Source organism: Pleurodeles waltl, chromosome 5 (genome assembly GCF_031143425.1).
Source record: "Pleurodeles waltl isolate 20211129_DDA chromosome 5, aPleWal1.hap1.20221129, whole genome shotgun sequence".
In the NCBI taxonomy this organism is placed as follows: Eukaryota; Metazoa; Chordata; class Amphibia; order Caudata; family Salamandridae; genus Pleurodeles; species Pleurodeles waltl.
The window spans coordinates 1,342,151,128-1,342,170,111 of record NC_090444.1 but is presented as its reverse complement, the minus strand read 5'-3'; positions in this window follow the sequence as shown (position 1 = coordinate 1,342,170,111).

Here is an 18,984-nt window from a genome sequence, read left to right as displayed (position 1 = left end):
TGAAACGTTATTTTTGTATTTCTCAGTCTTATCTTTTGCATCTCCTTGCGAAAAGTTGCAATAGTGACCAGTTTGCATGCTGTTTTTTTAACCGCTGCGTGTATGTATGTGTATATAGAGAATGAGAGGGAACGATAAGTGATTTTAGCACAAAAAAAGTAATAGTTAAACCTGAACGGTGGGTGCAAAGGCAGTCTTAAAATAAAAAAACGATATGTGTTGCAGTAACTGCCGTCCACGTTGTTCCTCATAGTTGCTGGCATTTTCCGACCATAAATAGGTGTTTTTTGTGTGTTTCAGAACCTTGGATTTGAATACTGATGAGAACACCAGACACGATATGTTACTTTGTGACTTTAGGCCTAAAAATTAGAACATACGAAATTACATGCCAGGATTTTTTTCAAAGTAAATCTAAGGGGGCAGGATTGGAAGTGGACAGGGACCTTCAGAACTAAAAACTAAAGAGGAAATACAAACAGTGGCCAAATTGAGCGGGATCAGAGGGGCAGGATGTGCCCATAGTTTTTCATTCTATTAAAAAACATTTCTTAGAAATGCTGCAGTGCAAAGTGGGACCCTGCAGTGTGCGGTGCTCACAGGTCATGGTACAGGCAGCGGCCCGGTGACATCGACTAGCAGTGTTGGGGAGACCAGAGGTGCGGTGTGAAGCTGAGTGGTGCAACATTTGGTGTTACCAGGTCACGGTACAGGTTAGCGGCAGAGTTGGCAGCATTTCAGTGTGTTTTTTTTTCCCCTGAACAGCAAAAAACACACAGTTCCCAGTGCTGTAGGCAGGTGAAACTGAAGTCTTTGGTGTCCCTGAGACCCAACAGGAGGCAAGCTGTACTCCAAGCCCTTAGAGAACTCTCTCAAGCAGTATACACAGCAAAGTTCATCCTTTGCTCTCTTTTAAGGCAGAAACAGCAACTGCAGGGCAACCCAGCAAAGCACACACAGCAAAGGGGCAGTAATCCTCCTGCAGTTCTTCTCCTTGGTAGAGGTTCCTTTTGATCCAGAAAGATTGTAAAAGTCTGGTGTTTTGGGTTCACTAATTATACCCCTTTCTGCTTCTGAAGTAGGCAAATTTCAAAGAAAAGTCTCTGTTGTTGACAAAATCCTGCCTTGCCCAGGGATGGCCCCAGACACACACCAGGGGGACAGAGACTGCATTGCGTGAGGGCAGGCATAGCCCTTTCAGGTGTAAGTGACCATTCCTCCCTCCACTCTAGCCTAGATGGTCCATCAGGATATGCATGCTTCACCCCATTTCCCTTTGTGTCACTGTCTAGAGGGAATTCACAACAGTCCAACTGTCAGTCTGACTCAGATGTAGAATACACAAGCAGGCAGAGGCACACAATGGTTTAAGCAAGAAAATGCCCACTTTCTAAAAGTGGCATTTTCAAACTGGCAATCTAAAAAACAATTTTACCAAAAGGTGTGTTTTTAAATTGTGAGTCCAGAGACCCAAACTCCAGATTTCAATCTGCTCTCAAAGGGGAACTGCACTTTAAGAATACTTTTTTTAAGGCAGCCCCCATGTTCACCTGTGAGAGAGAGAGGCCTTGCAGTAGTGAAAAACGAACTTGGTAGAATTCACTATCGGGACATGTAAACAACATTAGTACATGTCCTACCTTCTAAATACACTGCACCCTTCCCATGGGGCTACCAGTGGCCTGCCTTAGGGGTGCCTTACATGTAGTAAAAGGAAAGGTTTAGGCCTGGCAAGTGGGTAAACTTGGCAGGTCAAATTGGCAGTTTAAAACTTCTCACTGACACTGCAGTGGCAGGTCTGAGACATGTTCACAGGGCTACTCATGTGGGTGGCACAATCAGTGCCGCAGGCCCACTATCAGCATTTGATTTACAGCCCCTAGACACCTCTGGTGCACTTTACTAGGGACTTACTAGTAAATCAAATATTCCAATCAGAGTTAATCCAATCACCAATGCAATTTACACAGAGAGCATATGCACTGATTAGCAGTAGTAAAGTGCCCAGAACTTAAAGCCAACAAAAACTGGTCAGAAAAAATGTGAGAAAGGCGGCAAAAAGTTTAGGGATGACCCTGCAAAAAGGGCCAGGGCCAACACTGTTTTCCTACTTTTTGTAAAAAATACATCATCCCAGGACAGTTCATTCCTATAGCTTAAATGCTTCAGCTGAAGGGGCATTCATTGAGTCTCCTCTGCTGTGAAACTGAAGCCAGATAGACAGCTAAACAAACCTTCTTGACAGGTGCCTGCTTGTCTGTAAAAAAAAAAAAAGCAAATGTTCTCTGAGTTTATCTGCAAATGTAAAGGATGCTTGAGAGCCGGTAATGGCTTTACATCGTGTAAACATATGAGAAAGTTACTTCAAATGTAAAAAAAGCAACGTATTTCTTTAGCATGTAGAAGTGCTTCAGTTAAGTATGTTAGATTGCTCTACTGCACTGAGAGGTTTTTATTTAAAACTATAGTTTTAAAAGCATAAACTTAAAACATTCTGCCCCACATGACAATGCCGTTAGTGAACTAAGAGGCAAGTCATTTGTTTTGTGTACCCTATATGTGGCCTAGATTCTAATTGATGAAGCAACATTAAAGTTTATTCAATCGAGCACAAGGGTTTTATCTTTTTTTTTTTTAATACAGTTTGAAGGGAGCTGGCTCTTTATATAGTGGACCAAAATGAGGTACACTGTGCAAAGAGTCCAGTCAATCCCCCAGAGGTATCCCAGAGACATACATTACATCCCAAATGCTCTTTTGTGGTAGTATGGTCCAGCAGTTAGGCATGCCAGAGGGTAGTACTACTCATGTAAGGCACACACTCGTATAGTAAGTGAGACCCACTGTCTCAATAAAGAAATTCAACACCAATTTATAAAAATAACATACTTTTTTATAAACTTTGTAGGAAAGTGCCTCTTTTGACATGGACACCCCACCCCCTTTGCCTGGTTTTTGGTGCACTTTTGACTGAAAGCTCACTGGTCCTGGATAAACAGGTCCCCAGTGCCAGATCTTTCCCTAAAACTGCACAATCGCTTTTCTCAATTAGCAAACCTTTAGTTGCCACTGTAAGTCTCTAGTAAATGGTATCCCTGGAACCCAGGGCATGGGATACTAAAGGAAGGCCCCTGAAGGGTGCAGCACAGATTGGGCCACCCTCTGGGACCCCCTCTGCCTAAGTGCACACAGTGCTGCCTTAACAGGCTGCGTGTCTTGATGCAGACCTAAAATAAAAATATGACATGGCGCACAGCCTGTGTGTCCTGTCCCCTCTACACTGCATGCGATGTATGTAAGTCACCCGTCTGGCAGGCCTTCCAGCCCTAAAGGCAGGGTGCATTATATTAAACGTGAGGGCATACCTGCTGAGCAGCTGTGACCCTGCTATATCTTTTGTCCATTCTCAGACATAGTTAGTGACCAGCAAAGTTGTTTCAAGTACATGTGCTTGACAATGGTCCCCAGCTACATTTTGACTTCACTGTCAATAGTAATGTTTGATATCAAACATCTCGTATTAATAAACCCTCACTTAATCCAGTGATGTATTTATTAATAAGTGCACATTAGAGGTGTTCCCTTGAAACCTACCAACTTCTAGAGTGGGCACTGACTGGTCAGAACCAGTGCTGACACTTTATACGGAGTTCTGGCCCCCTGAGGTGAGAGCCAATGCTCTTGAAGGCTCAGAAGAAAGGCCTGCTAGGGATAGAGGTGTGACCTCCCCTACTGGGTCGGATGGACAATCCAGGGCGGAGAGCTTCAAAGGCCTTGCCGCCTTTGAAATGCGACCCAGGCCACTCCAAATGGTGCAAGAGGCCAACCGTCCATTCCTGACCCCATTTTTGGCAGCAGGACTAGTGGGGTGGGAAAAATAGGTAAATTAGGAGGAGTGCCCACTTCATGCCAGTCCCACCCCTAAGGTGGGGGAGCTGAAGTAGACACTACTTTTTAATTTCCTGCATCTTGCATGGAAGGAATTAGGCCACTAGGGTTATGGCTATGCCACTTCCCAAAGAAAGTGGTCATAGGAAGGGTGTAGTCACCCTAAAGGTGAGTAACCCATTGGCTACCACCTGGCACTTCCTGTTATGCCCCTAAATGCAGTATTTAAGTGGCACCCCTCAACCCTAGAATCAGATCCCTATTGACCTAAGAAGAGCTGTGTAGGAAGCTGGGTTCTGGTTGTAGTATGCCCTGCTTTTTGCCTGGTCTCGGTGTGTTTAGGCTGTAGTACTCTAGGGTCCTGCTAACCAGGGCCAACATGTCTGTGCTCTCCCCTCTAAAATTGACTTAGTAAGTGATTCTTTCACCCACAATTGGCATACTGGTGCACCCATGTAAGTCCCTAGTATGTGGTACTTACGTACACAGGGCATTTTTACACCAAGGGTCTCCCAAGGGCTGCAGCATGTATTATGCCACCCGTGGGAGCCCATGCAAACTGAGTCTGCAGGTCTGCCATTGCAGCTTGTGTGAAATGGTGCATGCACCTTTCACTCTAAATATAAGGCAAGCCTTATATCACGGTCACTGCATGTGAACTATGTAAGTCACCCCTATGGTAGGTCAGTCAGCCTAAGGGCAGGAAGTATGGGCCTGAGTGCGTGGGTACCACTGCATGAGCAGCGGTGCCGCTACAAACCCCCCACTCAATTCCCTGGGCTTCGGAAGTGCAGGGAAGCCGTTTTAGAGTGTTTAGTGGACACTGGTCAACATGAGTAGTCTAACTACATAATGGTTTCACTAAACCTAGACATGTTTGGAATCAAACATGTTGGAATCATGCAACTACACTGATTCCAGTGTTAGTTGTATGATATCATGTACTCTGGGGGTTCCTTAGATGGATCCCCAGATCTGCCTGTACAACCTTGCAGGGTCTGCCTGCCAGCCCGCGCTGCTGCAAACCCCAGACACTGTTCTGCCCTCCTGCTGCTGAGCCTTACTCGAGCAGGGGATGGCAGAACAAAGGGTTTCCTGTAGGAGGGAGGTGTGACGTCATCTCTTTTAAAACTAGGTGTCTCTAGGTGTGGTGGGGTGGACTCCCAGCACCACCAGGCTGCTTTGAAGGCCATGTTTGATGCCCTCCTTGCATAAACTGGTTTGCAGCAGTGCAGGAAACCACACACAGGACAGTGGAGTGACCACACTTCTCTCAAGCTGACAGGGGTGTGACCACCTCCCTGTCTAGCTCCTCTCCTAGGGAGGTGCACAGATCTCTGCCAGGGGGCCGCTTGATTCTGTCATCTTGGAAACAATATGTGCAGAGGCCCCTGGGAGCATCTGACTGGTTAGGCCAGGTAGATGATGTCACTGACCCCTCTGATAGATGGGTCACTGCAGATAGTGACTAACCCTCTTTTAGAGTTACTTAAGGGCTCCCTTGAGGATGGGTTCTCAGATTCATTGAGCAAGACTCTACAAGGATTTCTCTGCAAGCCATCTTCTGTTCCTGGCCTCCGAAACTGCTGCTGGTCTGCCTTTGGAACTGAAACAAGACTGTAGCCAGTTGGGAGAAAAGGGTGTTGAATTCAATAAAATATCTACTTGTCCATGGGACAGGTTGCCTCTTAAATCTACTTGCCTTGTAAAAAAAAAAAAATACTTGTCCTTTTGGTCCCATATAGTGTGGCGACAAATTATGACCGTAATCTCATTATGTAAACTCTCTGATAATAGCCTATCTGATTATGCCAGGACTACTACTATAGTAGGGCTTGAATACTTGCAATTTCAGTCCCTACTTAGCGATTTCCTTATTTTGCCACCTTTCCACAGATCTACATACAGGGACTGGAGGAAGCAGTAAGCAATCATTTCAGGGCTAGAATGCCTTTGAGTCTGAAAATCTACTAACTTGCATGTTTTAATGATCACCAGTTCATCTCTAATCTTTTCCCATATTGAGAAAGGTTGGAAATTTACTCCTGACCATGGCAGAAGTCAAAATTCTTCCAGGGCTGAGAAAAAAAGTGGTCAGAGGAAAGTGAACTTCTAAACGCTCAATAATTTTCACATGAGCAAACCTACGCATGCATATTTACTCGTGCTAACATACAGTTCACAAATAGTTTTTAAGAGTACGATTTCCTGGTCTACTTCTGTAAGTTCTTGTGAATGAATGAAAGCCACTAATTCAAAGAAATATACCATGGGTAAACTTTTGTGACTTTCTTTAAGAATTGGGTCCCTAATTAGGTCTGGTATTAACAAAGATTTTTTTTTATTAAACTACTACTTCTCTCTCTATTAGCTGGCTTTACTGTGCGTGATCACATTCTGCTCTTCCACAAGAAGCATATTGGCACACAAAGTAGTTTTGTTCAGAGCCATGAAATACTATGGCAATCAATGGCGTATCGAAACTGGAGGGGGGTGGAGGGGCCCTCTCCAGACTCACTCAGGGCAGGTAGCACCTATAGACGTTTGGTGTCACTCTAGCTATCCAGAGTCAGGAAATACAAACAAAGAATAGAGCTGTAACATGATATATTAGTTACCCTTCTGCAGTTCTTAAAATATGCCACACATTTGTTGAACCACTTACTTGCTAAGAACCATTTCCCTGCTTTTCACTTGTCTGTCATCACTCTGTGCGAGTACGCTCTTATGGACGGACGCTGTGAGCGTCCATTGTTTAAATACATTCCTTCCGCGTTTATCACGCTGCGATTGGTAACAAATCTTCCTTAGTCCTACGTCAGTTTCTCTGTCTATCTGTCCATCAGAACAATAGAAAAGGGACTGAAACGCTGTGTCCTCATAATGTATAATGTGATTCTCGGTTTCACTTGTACATGGCTAAAATTCCTATTGAAGCAAGTTTGCCTCACAAAATTGTATAGATTGATCCAGTACCGAACATATCAATTGTTTTTAAAGTGTTCGAATTAAATTGAGAGCAGAATATCATTCTTTCCCTCTTGATTTCCACAGTGTATGTGCATTGATTCTGTATGGTTAAATTTGGTGGAACTTTCAATATTCAATGGGATTGCTTGTGTTTGATGTTTTGGGTTTGTGCTTGATGCATGTAATATTGCATTACAAGAAGTGGGTTTTCTAAATAGTCTACTATGAATCTGATTCTCATCAACAAATAATTCCACATCAAGAAATTCTATTGTGTGTTCACTGAATTTATATGTAAATCTAATGTTCACATCATTGGTATTCAAATACTCACAAAATTCAATGAGCTGTGCTGTATTCCCAGTCCATATCATAAAACAATCGTCAATGAATTTTCCCCAATATAGTATATAATTTTGCCAGTTCTTGGCACCAGGTCCCCAAACCCACCTCTCCTCAAACCACCCCATGAAGAGATTGGCATAAGAAGGGGAGAATCTGGCTCCCATTGCCACTCCTTATTTCTGTCTATACCATTGATCGTTCAAGAGAAATACATTTTGATTTAGAATCAGATCCACCATTTCCAGAATCACCTCTGCGTGTTTAAATAGGCTAGCTGATCTGCGATTTAACATATATCTCAATGCCTCCAGGCCTATTTTGTGTCGGATACTAGTATATAATGCCACCACATCCAAAGTTACTAACATCATTCCTGATTCCCATTGAATGTCACCCAGTAGTCCTAATATATGTTTAGTATCTTTGATGTAAGATGGTAAGTGTAGGAAGTTGGCTCTGTATATACTATTTCAAAGTAAGAAATAGTCTGCACAGAGTCCAAGGGTTCCCCTTAGAGGTAAGATAGTGGCAAAAGTAGATAATTCTAATGCTCCTATTTTGTGGTAGTGTGGTCGAGCAGTAGGCTTATCAGAGGGTAGTGTTAAGCATTTGTTGTACACACACAGGCAATAAATGAGGAACACACACTCAAAGACTTAACTCCAGGCCAATAGTTTTTATATAGAAAAATATTTTTTCTTAATTTGTTTTAGAACCACAAGATTCAAGATTTACATCAAACACTTTAAATGTAAGGTACTTCACTTAGATACTTTAGGAACTTTGAATGAAAACAATATTGTGTATAGTCTTTGTAAAAATGGCAATAAGCTATTTTCAAAGTGGACACAGTGCAAAAATCAACAGTTCCTGGGGGAGGTAAGTAAAGGTTAGATTAGGAGGTAAGTAAAACACCTACAAGTCTCAGTTCTGGGGCATAGGCAGCCCACTGTTGGGGGTTTAAGGCAACCCCAAAGTTACCACACCAGCAGCTCAGGGCCGGTCAGGTGCAGAGGTCAAAGAGGTGCCCAAAACACATAGGCGCCTATAGAGAACAGGGGTGCTCCGGTTCCAGTCTGCCAGCTGGTAAGTACCTGCGTCCTCGGGGGGCATACCAGGGGGGTGTTGTAGAGCACTGGGGGGGACCCAAGTAGGCACACAAAACACACCCTCAGGGCGGCCGGGTGCAGTGTGCAAAGTAGGCGTCTGGTTTCAGGTAGGAAACAATATAGGGACCCGGGGGTCACGCTAGCGGTGCAGGCAGGTACAGGGGGGGCTTCTCGGGACAGCCACCACCTGGGCTAGACAGAGCGTCGCTGCGGGTGCAGTGTTGGTTCCAGGCGTCGGATCCCTTGTTGCAGGCAGTCGCGGTCAGGGGGAGCCTCTGGATTCTCTCTGCAGGCGTCACTGTGGGGTCTCAGGGGGGGTTGTCTCTGGCTACTCATGGGCCCACAGTCACCGGGGAGTCCTCCCTGAGGTGTTTGTTCTCTGGATCTCGAGCCGGGGGCGTCGGGTGCAGAGTATGAAGATTCATGCTTCCGGCAGGAAACATGAGTTCTTTGGAAGTTGCATCTTTGTTGCAAAGAAGTAGCTGGTTTTGAACAGGGCTGCTGTTCACTGGAGTTTCTTGGTCCTTTAGTCCAGGGCAGTCCTCTGAAGCTTCAGAGGTCGCTGGTCCCTGTCGGATGCGTGGCTGGAGCAGGTTTTTGAAGTTGGAGACAGGCCAGTAGGGCTGGAGTCAAAGCAGTTGTCGTCTTCCTCCTTCGCTGCAGGCTTGTAGGTCAGCAGTCCTTCTTGTTTCTTCAGGTTGCAGGAATCTAGTTTCCTAGGTTCTGGGGTGCCCCTAAATACTGAATTTAGGGGTGTGTTTAGGTCTGCGAGGGCAGTAGCCAATGGCTACTGTCCTTGAGGGTGGCTACACCCTTTTTGTGCCTCCTCCCTGTGGGGAATGGGGCACATCCCTAATCCTATTGGGGGAATCCTCCAAAATCAAGATGGAGGATTTCTAAAGGCAGGGGTCACCTCAGCTCAGGACACCTTAAGGGCTGTCCTGACTGGTAGGTGACTCCTCCTTGTTTGTTCTCATTATCTCCTCCAGCCTTGCTGCCAAACGTGGGGGCAGTGGCTGGAGGGGGGGGGGGGCATCTCCACTAGCTGGGATGCCCTGGGGCGCTGTAACAAAAGGGGTGAGCCTTTGAGGCTCACCGCCAGGTGTTAAAGTTCCTGCAAGGGGAGGTGAGAAGCACCTCTACCCAGTACAGGCTTTGTTCCTGGCCACAGAGTGACAAAGGCCCTCTCCCCATGTGGCCAGTAACATGTCTGGTGTGTGGCAGGCTGGCAGAAATTGGTCAGCCTACACTAGAAGTCGGGTAGGTATTCAGGGGGCATCTCTAAGATGCCCTCTGGGTGTATGTTACAATAAATTGCACACTGGCATTGGTGTGCATTTATTGTACTGAGAAGTTTGATACTAAACTTCCCAGTTTTCAGTGTAGCCATTATGGATCTGTGGAGTTCGTGTTTGGCAAACTCCCAGACCATATACACTTATGGCTACTCTGTACTTAAAGTGTCTAAGGTTTTGCTTAGACACTGTAGGGGCATAGTGCTCATGCACCTATGCCCTCACTTGTGGTATAGTGCACCCTGCCTTTGGGCTGTAAGGTCTGCTAGAGGGTGACTTACCTATGCCACAGGCAGTGTGAGGTTGGCATGGCACTCTGAGGGGACTTAGTAATTTTACCCCCACCAGTACACACAAGCTGTGAAGCAGTGTGCATGTGTGGAGTGAGGGGTTTCTAGGGTGGCATAAGACATGCTGCAGCCCATAGAGACCTTCCCTGGCATCAGGGCCTTTGGTACCAGGGGTACCAGTTACAAGGTGACAGGTTAACTGAGTGACAGGGTTGTGTCAATTGTGGAGACAAAGGTACAGTTTAGGGAAAGAAAACTGGAGCTGGGGCCTGGTTAGCAGGGTCCCAGCACACTTTCAAATCATAACTTGGTATTCGGCAAAAAGTTAGGGGGTAACCATGCCAAGGAGGCATTTCCTTACAGTAAGTTAACCACCAACGGTTGTAAGAAGATATCTACGAATTCCAACATTTTCTCTGTGGGTCCTCCATTTCCTGAGATAATTGGTCTTCCTGGGGGAAATGGAAGGTTCTTATGTACCTTCGGTATAGTGTAGAAGCATGGATATCTAGGTCTATCTACTTTGAGATACATGTATTCATCCTCATCCAGTAAGCCTTGCTGATCCCATGTACCCAATACATTGTTGATTAAACCAGTAAGGCTATGTATCGGGTTTGAAGGGAGTTTCATAGCAATTTTCATCATTAAATTGACTAAAAATCTCTGCGTCATAGTCACTATTGTTCATAACAAAGACATTACCACCTTTGTCAGCTTGTCTAATTACTATTTCCTCCTCTTCTTGTAACATCTTCAGGGCCTGCCACTCCATCTTGGTGAGATTATACTTTAGTCTTCTGTTTTTGGTTTTGAGCATATATTCTCTAAAATCCATAACCACTGATATATCAAACACTTCAATATTGCTGTCATCCCCCATTCTCGGTGTCCAACTGGACTTTTTCTTCAAGCCACTAGTTACATGTAAATCTGAGAAAATATTTTGAAATTTAATAATCTCTGAGTAATAGTTGGAATCTCCTTATAATCGGTAATCGACATTACAGTTGCTGTGTCATTTATGTCCTGTATTGTCAACTCGCTAACTTTCATGTCTTTTGTTGTTTTATTAGAATTATCTCCCAATTGCTTGTTAATATAAAAAAATCTCTTCAATTTCAAATGTCTCACATATTTTTAAAAATCAATTTGCAATATGCACAGGTCTCCCTTATTCGTACGGCAAAAACCCAATCTTTTATTAAGTAAGGAGATCATATCTGATGTCAAGTGTTTGTTCGACAAATTAATTACACTTATTTGTTGATCTATCAAGGGCCTTGAGTCTTCCTGTCCCAAGACCTCATTTTCATCCCTCTTCTTTGTACAGTATTTCATCCCTCTGTGTCCCTTCCTAGTTTGCCTGTTGTTTCCCTTCTTTGTTGTCGACTCCCTTGTTTTATTCTCAGCATTTCCTGTAAAAAAGAGCTCCCATTTGTGGGATCTATGTTCGTACTAAGTTCGCTTCTGAAATGATCAGATTCATGAATTGGCCCACTACCCTCAGAAGAGGAAACAGAACTTAAAGATGAAGTTGACGGAGTTTTAATATTTGTCTGTTTAGCTAGATGGTCATATTTTCTAGCAAAAGTGAAAACTCTGCCATTCAAATAGTCCCATTCATCCCTTTTTAATAAAGGGTGAGCATTTGTCATGACACCGATGAATTCTATTATTAGCTTCACAACTTTAATCAGGTTCACTGACACATACTTGGTGTGGCACTTACTATTCTGTGTAAAATTTACATAGAAGGTAATAATTTATAAATGTATGTTTTGTTTCTGATACGAAAGTGACTGTCACCCGTAGATCACCGCATGGTCACTGTAACTAGTAATATGATTTATTGACAAGACTAACTGAATTCTGTGTCAGATGTTGTCACAGCCCTGATGAAGTCTAGTGGGAGATTTCCCTGACGAAACACGTGTTGGCTGATGTAACGTGGAGTTCATAACTTAATGGATACTTAAGGACTGGTATTTGCCTGTTAAACATATACTACAAGGTTCAAGGAGGCTGTCATATGGATATGTGTATGGACTATATGAAACTACAAATAAAACGCACTTGAAAAGAGTTTTAGAAATTGGACAAACAAATGTGCAGGTAGTGACTTAATTATATACACTGTCCGAGACAATACAACAAAGAGAACGAATGTATAATATAATTTGTGGATAATAATACTACTAGCTGGATGAGTGCCTGTAAGTAAATGCTTGTGTTTCTTTAATATGCAGAAGTGTTACACATTAGTTCACCAGACTAGATAAGTGCATTCAAAGGTATTTTATTTAAAACTTATTTAAAAACCTGTGCCTCCTCACACCCTGACAACAGTGCCAGTGGTGAACTAAGAGGCAAGTCATTTGACACATGGAACTCTCAGGTTGATCAGGGTTGTTACTACCAATGGAAATCAATATAGTTTTATTTTATTAAACTCAAGAAGTTTGTACAACATGTATCCTGAACTAAAATATTTAAAAGTGCTCTTCTCTGTGTTAAGTGGGAAAGCCAGGATTGATCCTAGGTCTTCTGGTTTCACATTGTGAAATTCCATTTAATTTAAATTCAATAATCATGCTACTTCCTGTTTAGGGTCTAGCATGCAAGAGCTTTGGCCTGTTGTAATCTCTCTGTGGGCTTGTAACCACGCCTGGGTCACACTCATCACTTTTATTGGTTTGTGGGCTTGCCTTTCAAGATTTGCTTGATTTCATTTGTAAAAGGCATTCATACGTCATGCCTTTTCCGGTGTTCAACCCCTCTCCCCCCAAGCACACCAGCCAACTACTGAAAACATGCGAGGCTCCATGTTTTTCGTGTGGTTTCTGGACTACTTTCCCTTTTTATTTCCCACACAGCTCAATCTTGCTGGGAAGAGCAAGATTGCCCTCTATGAGCATAGAGCAAGGCTGCCCTCTATGCTTCCAGAGTTGCTGGACTCTCCTGTGAGAGAAGCAGCATCTCTGACTATCACTTGTGGAGACAGGGTTGGAGAAACCCTGGTCTCCCTAACTAGGACTGGAGGTGGGAATTCCTCCACATCACTAGCTTCCCCCTCTGGGAAGGTATCATCAGACGGGTTGTTTTTAGCAAACTCTGCCAAAAGCTCCTGGAGCTGTACTTTGGTAGGGTATGAACGAGTTTTAATCTTTTTGATTTTGCAGAGACACCTTAACTCTGACATCCTAAGATGCAGGTAAGGGGTGCATTGAGTTCCATCACACTCTCTTCTGCATTAGACATTATGGGCCTGATTACAACTTTGGAGGAGGTGTTAATCCGTCCCAAATGTGACGGATATACCACCAGCCGTATTACGAGTTCCATAGGATATAATGGACTCGTAATACAGCTGGTGGTATATCCGTCACTTTACCGTCACTTTTGGGACGGATTAACACCTCCTCCAAAGTTGTAATCAGGCCCTATGTTTCTAAAAGTTGGAATACTTTTTAAGAATCTAAAACTATCTCTAGAACTTAATTCAAACTTTTACAAAACTTTTAAACTCTAAAAGAAATGCTAGCAGGGACTAACACGAGGCCCTAGCAGGACTTTTAAAAATTTAGAAAAATAGCTCAAATTTCAAAAATCAGTTTCTAATGACAATTTTGGGAATTTAGTTGTGTGATCAGGTATTGGCTGAGTAGTCCAGCAAATGTAAAGTCTTGTACCCCACCGCTGATCCACCAGTGTAGAAAGTTGGCTCTGTATGTACTATTTCAAAGTAAGAAATAGCATGCACATAGTCCAAGGGTTCCCCTTAGAGGTAAGATAGTGGCAAAAAGAGATAATTCTAATGCTCTATTTTGTGGTACTGTGGTCGAGCAGTAGGCTTATCAGAGGGTAGTGTTAAGCATTTGTTGTACACACACAGGCAATAAATGAGGAACAAACACTCAAAGACAATTCCAGGCCAATAGGTTTTTATATAGAAAAATATATTTTCTTAGTTTATTTTAAGAACCACAGGTTCAAGATTTACAAACAATACTTTAAATGAAAGGTATTTCACTTAGGAACTTTAGGAATGTTGAATTAGCAAAATAGCATATACAGTTTTCACACAAATGGCAATAAGCTATTTTAAAACTAGACAGTGCAATTTTCAACAGTTCCTGGGGGAGGTAAGTGTTTGTTAGTTTTGCAGGTAAGTAAACCACCTACAGAGTTCAAAGTTGGGTCCAAGGTAGCCCACCGTTGGGGATTCAGGGCAACCCCAAAGTTACCACACCAGCAGCTCAGGGCCGGTCAGGTGCAGAGGTCAAAGTGGTGCCCAAAACGCATGGGCTTCAATGGAGAAGGGAGTGCCCCGGTTCCAGTCTGCCAGCAGGTAAGTACCCACGTCTTCGGAGTGCAGACTAGGGGGTTTTGTAGGGCACCGGGGGGGACACAAGTCAGCACAAAAGGTACACCCTCAGCGGCACGGGGCGGCCGGGTGCAGTGTGCAAACAGGCATCGGGTTTGCAATAGGTTGCAATGGGTGACCAAGGGGTCTCTTCAGCGATGCAGGCAAGGGGGGGGGCTCCTCGGGGGAGCCACCACCTGGGCAAGGGAGAGGGCCTCCTGGGGGTCGCTCCTGCACTGGAGGTCAGATCCCTCAGGTCCTGGGAGCTGCGGGTGCAGTGTCTTTACCAGGCGTCGGGTCTTTGAAGCAGGCAGTCGCGGTCAAGGGGAGCCTCGGGATTCCCTCTGCAGGCGTCGCTGTGGGGGCTAAGGGGGGTCAACTCTGGCTACTCACGGTCTTGCAGTCGCCGGGGAGTCCTCCCTGAAGTGTTTGTTCTCCACAAGTCGAGCCGGGGGCGTCGGGTGCAGAGTGCAAAGTCTCACGCTTCTGGTGGGAAACGTGTGTTCTTTCAAAGTTGCTTCTTTTTTGCAAAGTTGTAGTCTTTGTGGAGCAGAGCCACTGTCCTCTGGAGTTCTTGGTCCTTTTAGATGCAGGGTAGTCCTCTGACGCTTCAGAGGTCACTGGACCCTGTGGAACGCGTCGCTGGAGCAGTGTATTTAGAAGTGGGGAGACAGGCTGGTAGAACTCGGGCCAACGCAGTTGGTGTCTCCGTCTTCTCTGCAGGTTTTTCAGCTCAGCAGTCCTTCTTCGTCTTAGGTTGCAGGAATCTATCTTGCTGTGTTCCGGGAGCCCCTAAATACTCTATTTAGGGGGGTGTTTAGGTCTGGGGGGTTAGTAGCCAATGGCTACTAGCCCTGAGGGTGGCTACACCCTTTTTTGTGCCTCCTCCATGAGGGGAGGGGGGCACATCCCTATCCCCATTGGGGGAATCCTCCATCTGCAAGATGGAGGATTTCTAAAAGTTAGTCACCTCAGCTCAGGACACCTTAGGGGCTGTCCTGACTGGCCAGTGACTCCTCCTTGTTTTTCTCACTATCTCCTCCGGCCTTGCTGCCAAAAGTGAGGCCGTGGTCGGAGGAGGCGGGCAACTGCACTAGCTGGAGTGCCCTGAGGTGCTGTAACAAAGGGGGTGAGCCTTTGAGGCTCACCGCCAGGTGTTACAGCTCCTGCAGGGGGAGGTGAGAAGCACCTCCACCCAGTACAGGCTTTGTTACTAGCCACAGAGTGACAAAGGCACTCTCCCCATGTGGCCAGCTACATGTCTGGTGTGTGGCAGGCTGCTAAAACTAGTCAGCCCACACTGGTAGTCGGTTAAGGTTTCAGGGGTCAACTCTAAGATGCCCTCTGGGGTGTATGTTACAATAAAATGTACACTGGCATCCGTGTGCATTTATTGTGCTGAGAAGTTTGATACCAAACTTCCCAGTTTTCAGTGTAGCCATTATGGTGCTGTGGAGTTCGTGTTTGACAGACTCCCAGACCATATACTCTTATGGCTACCCTGCACTTACAATGTCTAAGGTTTTGCTTAGACACTGTAGGGGCACAGTGCTCATGCACTTATGCCCTTGCCTATGGTATAGTGCACGCTGCCTTAGGGCTGTAAGACCTGCTAGAGGGGTGACTTAGCTATACCTATAGGCAGTGTGAGGTTGGCATGGCACCCTGAGGGGAGTGCCATGTCGACTTAGTCATTTTATCCCCACCAGCACACACAAGCAGTGTGTCTGTGCTGAGTGAGGGGTCCCCAGGGTGGCATAAGACATGCTGCAGCCCTTAGAGACCTTCCCTGGCATCAGGGCCCTTGGTATCAGGGGTACCAGTTACAAGGGACTTACCTGGATGCCAGAGTGTGCCAATTGTGGAACTAAAGGTACAGGTTAGGGAAAGAACACTGGTGCTGGGGCCTGGTTAGCAGGCCTCAGCACACTTTCAAATCATAACTTGGCATCAGCAAAGGCAAAAAGTCAGGGGGTAACCATGCCAAGGAGACATTTCCTTACACCGATTGTCTTGAGCGCAGTTAACTATGCTCTTGTCCGAGGATACATTACTGCATGACATGAAAGGTTTACCAATATGGAAAAGAACTTCCAAACTGTACCGAAATCTGTAACTCTCAAACGAATAATTTTAGTGAAAGAGTACGGCAGGTGAAGATACAGCGTGATTGACTGTGATCATGGGGTTTGTGAGTACAGGCTTTAGTTGTTTGAACTTGGGTTCGTCTGGCTGAAGAGTATTTCATTTAGGTTCATTAGTGTCTCACTGTAGTCATGCTAAAAGCCCGTTTTGTTTCTCAGGGTGTGACGGGTGATGTCTCTGACAAGGGCAGTCATTAAAGCAACAGTACTGCATATAACCTTTACATTCATAACCTCTGCTGTTATTTTTCCCCTGTACTCCTGTATATTTTTTTCAGCGCTTGTAGTTTTTGTCGTGACACATGGAGTGTGTAGGAAGTTGGCTCTGTATATACTATCTCAAAGTGAGAGATAATGTGCACAAAGGTTCCATTTAAAGGTTGATCGTGTCAAATTTAGATAATACTAATGCTCTATTTTGTGATAGTGTGGTCGAGCAGTAGACTTATCAGAGGGGAGTGTTAAGTATTTGTTGTACACACACAGGCAATAGATGAGGAACATACACTCAAAGACTTAACTCCAGGCCAATAGGTTTTTTATATGGAAAAATATATTTTCTTAATTTATTTTTAGAACCACAAAATTCAAATTTGAGGTAAGTACATAAATTGCATGGTACTTCACACAGGTCAGTATAGAACTTTGATTTAAAACAGTAGTACACACAGTTTTGGTTAAAATGGCAAATAGCTATTTTAAAAGTGCCAATGCTACTGCCCTGGAGGGTGGCTACACCCTCTTTGTGCCTCCTCCCTGAGGGGAGGGGGCGCACATCCCTATTGCTATTGGGGGAATCCTCCAAAACCAAGATGGAGCATTTCTTAAGGCAGGGGTCACCTCAGCTCAGGACACCTTAGGGGCTGTCCTGACTGGTGGGTGACTCCTCCTTGTTTTTCTCATTATCTCCTCCGGAGTTGCCGCCAAAAGTGGGGCTGTGTCCGAGGGGGGCGGGCAACTCCACTAGCCGGGATGCCCTGGGGCACTGTAACAACAGGCATGAGCCTTTGAGGCTCACCTCCACATGTTAAAGTTCCTGCAGGGAGAGGTGTGAAGCATCTCCACCCAGTGCAGGCTTTGTTCCTGGCCACAGAGTGACCAAGGCACTCACCCCATGTGGCCAGAAACTCATCTGGTTGTGGCAGGCTAGCAGGAACTGGTCAGCCTAACACTGGTGTTTGGACTGGTATACAGGGGGCATCTCTAAGAGGCCCTCTGTGTGCGTTTTTCAATAAATTCCACACTGGCATCAGTGTGGCTTTTTTGTGCTGAGAAGTTTGATACCAAACTTCCCAGATTTCAGTGTAGCCATTATGGAACTGTGGAGTTCATAATTGAGAGACTCCCAGACCACATACTCTTTATAGCTACCCTGCACTTACAATGTCTAAGGTTTGGCTTAGACACTGTAGGGCTTAGTGAAACAAACTTGTGGTTATTCAAACATATCTAACAAATATAACTTTAGTGTTTTTATAACTTATTGGAGTTTATATTTACCTTTCTATTGGAACGTTTCCTTACAAGCATACACAGACTTCAGGTTTTATTATGTATTGGTAAGAGGCTCCTGAAGCTTTCTACATGCAAATCAACAATTCTTTTTACATATATTTTGCATACTTTTCTATAAGATTATATTTCAAATATACATAACTACATACACACACATCAATCAGCACAATGTGACCTAACCAACCCACTTGAATACTTAAAGCAGTATCAAATTATAAGTAAAATGCGCTTTCCACACAGGGGATCTTGCACAGTTTACAGAAGTGTGAATGGTCGGTAAGTAAAGCTGCACTTATTTTCCCTTATGTCATCATCAATGGTTATCGATGAATCATTGTTGTAAGCCATCAGGCTTGCGATAACATCAGGACAGATGGCTGGAGCCAGGCAGCTGAAAACAAATTAGCAGGCGCATTTGTGGCATGCTTTCTGACTCCACATTTTGAATCGGGCTGCCCCCTGCTGTGATGACAAAAACATTTGTTTCTCCCGTCCTGTAAATAAACAGCTTCCAATAGTATTTATTAACAGGGATGGAACTGGATTATGTTGTGTATAGCTAGGGCCCTTAAAATTATGCGGCAGGCTTGACATAATTATTTGATAGTATTCATTATTTTGTATTTTTTACCTTTTTCTTTTTTTTTATACATGTTAATACTGTTTGGGAAACCTTTCACCTCATTACTACTAGTATAACAATCAAATACATAAATAAGAAATTTATGTGACAAAAAAGTCCAATTATGAATTTACAACGCCAATGGCTGTAGCTCAAGCCATTGTGAGACCCATTCCATTGAAAATGCTTGTTACACTTGCCTCTCCCAAAGTAGCAATAGGAAGCAGAAAGGCTTAGCCAAAAGTGTGGTAGAGGGACAGCAATTCAGACACAGAATAATATAATAATATCAAATCTTTGACTCTTCTAGAGACTAGGGGCTTAACTTAGAGGGCAGTGTGGAAAAAAACTCTCAAAATAACTCTATAACTCACTGACCACACCATGTATGTGTTTTGCTTCCCTCATGTATACTTAACCCTCACAAAGCCACACTCTCA